Source organism: Amblyomma mixtum, chromosome 6, assembly GCF_055824585.1.
Source record: "Amblyomma mixtum isolate Tamu chromosome 6, ASM5582458v1, whole genome shotgun sequence".
Taxonomy (NCBI): domain Eukaryota; kingdom Metazoa; phylum Arthropoda; class Arachnida; order Ixodida; family Ixodidae; genus Amblyomma; species Amblyomma mixtum.
The window spans coordinates 11170164-11176163 of record NC_143017.1 but is presented as its reverse complement, the minus strand read 5'-3'; positions in this window follow the sequence as shown (position 1 = coordinate 11176163).

Below are 6000 nucleotides of genomic sequence, written 5' to 3'. Positions count from 1 at the left end.
TGTTGAAGCCTGGCACAGGAAGGCCTGTAAGAACAGGACAAAAGGGTCAGGTCGATTCATACTGAAGGCCTCGCCGTGCCCAAACGAAGGCTCGATGAAGACTTTGTTTAAATAGCGGGTGCTGTCCGTTATCCACAAAGTTGAAGTATTAGTCCCAGGAAGCCATGCGCCATTCCGTTGCATGCGGTAGCTTTCCACGCAGGCAGCTGCAAAAGGTGAGCGTCGTAGCTGTCGGCAACAAAGCACGTACTTGAGGCGTGATCCGATGTTGAAGCATGGCCCAGGAATGCCTGTAAGAACAGGGCAAAACGTTCAGCTGGCTTCATTCTGAAGGCCTCGCCTTGCCCACACGAAGGCTCGATGCAGACTTAGCATAAATAGCGGGTGCTGTCCGTTATCATCGACGAATTTGTAGTCCCAGGAAGCGCACGCGCCAGTCCGTTCCATGCGGTAGCTATCCACGCAGGCAGCCGCTAAAGATGAGCTTCATAGCTGTCGGAACAAAGCACGTACTTGAGGCGTGATCCGATGTTGAAGCCTGGAACAGGAAGGCCTGTAAGAACTGGACGAAAGGTTCAGCTGGCTTCATTCTTAAGGCTTCGCCATGCCCACACGAAAGCTCGATGAAGACTGAGCTTAAATAGCGGGTGCTGTCCGTTATCGTCGACGAAGTTGTAGTCCCAGGAAGCGCATGCGCCAGTACGTTCCAAGCGGTAGCTTTCCACGCAGGCAGCCGCAAAAGATGAGCGTCGTAGCTGTCGGCAACAAAGCACGTACTTGAGGCGTGATGCGATGTTGAAGCATGGCCCAGGAAGGCCTGTACGAACAGGACAAAACGTTAAGCTGGCTTTATTCTGAAGGCCTCGCCTTGCCCACACGAAGGCTCGATGAAGACAGCTTAAATAGCGGGTGCTCTCCGTTATCATCGACGAATTTGTAGTCCCAGGAAGCGCATGCGCCAGTCTGTCCCATGCGGTAGCTTTCCACGCAGGCAGCCGCAAAAGGTGAGCGTCGTAGCTGTCGGCAACAAAGCACGTACTTGAGGCGTGATCCGATGTTGGAGCATGGCCCAGGAAGGCCTGTAAGAACAGGACAAAACGTTCAGCTGGCTTCATTCTGAAGGCCTCGCCTTGCCCACAGGAAGGCTCGATGAAGACTGAGCTTAAATAGCGGGTGCTGTCCGTTATCGTCGACGAAGTTGTAGTCCCAGGAAGCGCATGCGCCAGTAAGTTCCATACGGTAGCTTTCCACGCAGTCAGCAACAAAAGATTAGCTTTTTAGCTGTCGGCAACAAAGCACGTTCTTGAGACGTGATCGGATGTTGAAGCATGGCACAGGAAGGCCTGTAAGAACAGGACAAAAGGTTCAGCCGGCTTCATTCTGAAGGTCTCGCCGTGCGCACACGAAGGCTCGATGAAGACTGTTTAAATAGCGGGTGCTGTCCGTTATCATCCACAAAGTTGAAGTATTAGTCCCAGGAAGCCATGCGCCAGTCCATTCCATGCGGTAGCTTTCCACGCAGGCAGCCGCAAAAGGTGAACGTCGTAGCTGTCGGCAAGAAAGCAGGTACTTGAGGCGTGATCCGATGTTGAAGCATGGCCCAGGAAGGCCTGTAAGAACAGGACAAAACGTTCAGATGGCTTCATGCTAAAGGCCTCGCCTTTCCCACACGAAGGCTCGATGAAGACTGAGCTTAAATAGCGGGTGCTGTCCGCTATCATCGACGAATTTGTATTCCCAGGAAGCGCATGCGCCAGTCCGTTCCAAGCGGTAGCTTTCCACGCACGCAGCCGCAAAAGTTGAGCGTCGTAGCTGTCGACAACAAACCATGTACTTGAGGCGTGATGCGATGTTGAAGCATTGCACAGGAAGGCCTGTAAGAACAGGACAAAAGATTCAGCTGGCTTTATTCTGAAGGCCTCGTTGTGACCACACGATGGCTCGATAAAAACTGAGCTTAAAAAGCGGGTGTTGTCCGTTATCATCGACGAAGTTGTAGTCGCAGGGAGCACATGTGCCAGTCCGTTCCATGCGGTAGCTTTCCACGCAGGCAGCCGCAAAAGGTGAACGTCGTAGCTGTCGGCAACAAAGCACGTACCTGAGGCGTGATCGGATGTTGAAGCCTGGCACAGGAAGGCCTGTAAGAACAGGACAAAAGGTTCAGCCGGCTTCATTCTGAAGGCCTCGCCGTGTCCACACGAAGGCTAGATGAAGACTGAGCTTAAAAGCGGGTGCTGTCCGTTATCATCGACAAAGTTGAAGTATTAGTCCCAGGAAGCCATGCGCAATTCCGTTGCATGCGGTAGCTTTCCACGCAGGCAGCCGCAAAAGTTGAGCGTCGTAGCTGTCGGCAACAAACCATGTACTTGAGGCGTGAGGCGATGTTAAAGCATGGCACAGGTAGGCCTGTAAGAACAGGACAAAAGATTCAGCTGGCTTCATTCTGAAGGCCTCGCCGTGACCACACGAAGGCTCGATGAAAACTGAGCTTAAAAAGCGGGTGCTCTCCGTTATCATCGACGAAGTTGTAGTCGCAGGGAGCGCATGCGCCAGTCCATTCCATGCGGTAGCTTTCCACGCAGGCAGCCGCAAAAGGTGAACGTCGTAGCTGTTGGCAAGAAAGCAGGTACTGGAGGCGTGATCCGATGTTGAAGCATGGCCCAGGAAGGCCTGTAAGAACAGGACAAAACGTTCAGATGGCTTCATGCTAAAGGCCTCGCCTTTCCCACACGAAGGCTCGATGAAGGCTGAGCTTAAATAGCGGGTGCTGTCCGCTATCATCGACGAATTTGTATTCCCAGGAAGCGCAAGCGGCAGTCCGTTCCAAGCTGTAGCTTTCCACGCACGCAGCCGCAAAAGTTGAGCGTCGTAGCTGTCGACAACAAACCATGTACTTGAGGCGTGATGCGATGTTGAAGCATTGCACAGGAAGGCCTGTAAGAACAGGACAAAAGATTCAGCTGGCTTTATTCTGAAGGCCTCGTTGTGACCACACGATGGCTCGATAAAAACTGAGCTTAAAAAGCGGGTGTTGTCCGTTATCATCGACGAAGTTGTAGTCGCAGGGAGCGCATGTGCCAGTCCGTTCCATGCGGTAGCTTTCCACGTAGGGAGCCGCAAAAGATGAGCTTCATAGCTCTCGGCAACAAAGCACGTACCTGAGGCGTGATCGGATGTTGAAGCCTGGCACAGGAAGGCCTGTAAGAACAGGACAAAAGGGTCAGGTCGATTCGTACTGAAGGCCTCGCCGTGCCCACACGAAGGCTCGATGAAGACTGAGCTTAAAAAGCGGGTGCTGTCCGTTATCATCGACGAATTTGTAGTCCCAGGAAGCGCATGCGCCAGTCCGTCCCATGCGGTAGCTTTCCACGCAGGCAGCCGCAAATGGTGAGCGTCGTAGCTGTCGGCAACAAAGCACGTACTTGAGGCGTGATCCGATGTTGGAGCATGACCCAGGAATGCCTGTAAGAACAAGACAAAAGGTTCAGCTGGCTTCATTCTGAAGGCCTCCCCGTGCCCACACGAAGGCTCGATGAAGACTGAGCTTAAAAACCGGGTGCTGTCCGTTATCATCGACGAAGTTGTAGTCCCAGGAAGCGCATGCGCCAGTCCGTTCCAAGCGATAGCTTTGCACGCAGGCAGCCGCAAAAGATGAGCGTCGTAGCTGTCGGCAACAAAGCACGTACCTGAGGCGTGATCGGATGTTGAAGCCTGGCACAGGAAGGCCTGTAAGAACAGGACAAAAGGGTCAGGTCGATTCGTACTGAAGGCCTCGCCGTGCCCACACGAAGGCTCGATGAACACTGAGCTTAAAAAGCGGGTGCTGTCCGTTATCATCGACGAAGTTGTAGTCCCAGGAAGCGCATGCGCCAGTCCGTTCCAAGCGGTAGGTTTGCACGCAGGCAGCCGCAAAAGATGAGCGGCGTAGCTGTCGGCAACAAAGCACGAACCTGAGGCGTGATCGGATGCTGAAGCCTGGCACAGGGAGGCCTGTAAGAACAGGACAAAAGGGGCAGGTCGATTCATACTGAAGGCCTCGCCGTGCCCAAACGAAGGCTCGATGAAGACTTTGTTTAAATAGCGGGTGCTGTCCGTTATCCACAAAGTTGAAGTATTAGTCCCAGGAAGCCATGAGCCATTCCGTTGCATGCGGTAGCTTTCCACGCAGGCAGCTGCAAAAGGTGAGCGTCGTAGCTGTCGGCAACAAAGCACGTACTTGAGGCGTGATCCGATGTTGAAGCATTGCACAGGAAGGCCTGTAAGAACAGGACAAAAGATTCAGCTGGCTTTATTCTGAAGGCCTCGTGGTGACCACACGTTGGCTCGATAAAAACTGAGCTTAAAAAGCGGGTGTTGTCCGTTATCATCGACGAAGTTGTAGTCGCAGGGAGCGCATGTGCCAGTCCGTTCCATGCGGTAGCTTTCCACGCAGGCAGCCGCAAAAGGTGAACGTCGTAGCTGTCGGCAAGAAAGCACGTACTTGAGGCGTGATCCGATGTTGAAGCATGGCCCAGGAAGGCCTGCACGAACAGGACAAAACGTTAAGCTGACTTTATTCTGAAGGCCCGCCTTGCCCACACGAAGGCTCGATGAAGACTGAGCTTAAATAGCGGGTGCTGTCCGATATAATCGACGAATTTGTAGTCCCAGGAAGCGCATGCGCCAGTCCGTCCCATGCGGTAGCTTTCCACGCAAGCAGCCGCAAAAGGTGAGCGTCGTAGCTGTCGGCAACAAAGGACGTACTTGAGGCGTGATCCGATGTTGGAGCCTGGCCCAGGAAGGCCTGTAAGAACAGGACAAAACGTTCAGCTGGCTTTATTTTGAAGGCCGCGCCTTGCCCACACGAAGGCTCGATGAAGACTTGGCGTAAATAGCGGGTGCTGTCCGTTATCATAGACGAATTTGTAATCCCAGGAAGCGCATGCGCCAGTCCGTTTCATGCGGTAGCTCTCCATGCAGGCAGCCACAAAAGATGAGCTTCATAGCTGTCGGCAACAAAGCACGTACTTGAGGCGTGATCCGATGTTGAAGCCTGGCACAGGAAGGCCTGTAAGAACAGGACGAAAGGTTCAGCTGGCTTCATTCTGAAGGCCTCGCCGTGTCCGCACGAGGGCTCGATGAAAACTGAGCTTAGAAAGCGGGTGCTGTCCGTTATCATCGACGAAGTTGTAGTCCCAGGAAGCGCATGCGCCATTCCGTTGCATGCGGTAGCTTTCCACGCAGGCAGCCGCAGAAGCTGAGCGTCGTAGGTGTCGGCAACAAAGCAAGTACTTGAGATGTGATCGGAGGTTGAAGCATGGCACAGGAAGGCCTGTAATAACAGGACATAAGGTTCAGCTGGCTACATTCTGAGGGACTCGCCATGCCCACACGAAGGCTCGATGAAGACTGAGCTTAAATAGCGGGTGCTCTCCGTTATCATCGACGAAGTTGTAGTCCCAGGAAACGCATGCGTCAGTCCGTTCCAAGCGGTAGCTTTCTACGCAGGCAGCCGCAAATGGTGAGCGTCGTAGCTGTCGGCAACAAAGCGCGTACTTGAGGCGTGATCCGATGGTGGAGCATGGCCCAGGAAGGCCTGTAAGAACAGGACGAAAGGTTCAGCTGGCTTCATTCTGACGGCCTCGCCGTGCCCACACGAAGGCTCGATGATTACTGAGCTTAAAAAGCGGGTGCTGTCCGTTATCATCGACGAAGTTGTAGTCCCAGGAAGCGCATGCGCCAGTCCGTTCCAAGCGGTAGCTTTTCACGCAGGGAGCCGCAAAAGATGAGCGTCGTAGCTGTCGGCAACAAAGCACGTACCTGAGGCGCGATCGGATATTGAAGCCTGGCACAGTAAGGTCTGTAAGAACAGGACAAAAGGGTCAGGTCGCTTCATACTGAAGGCCTCGCCGTGCCCACACGAAGGCTCGATGAGGACTGAGCTTAAATAGCGGGTGCTGTCCGTTATCGTCGACGAAGTTGTAGTCCCAGGATGCGCATGCGCCAGTCCGTTCTATGCGG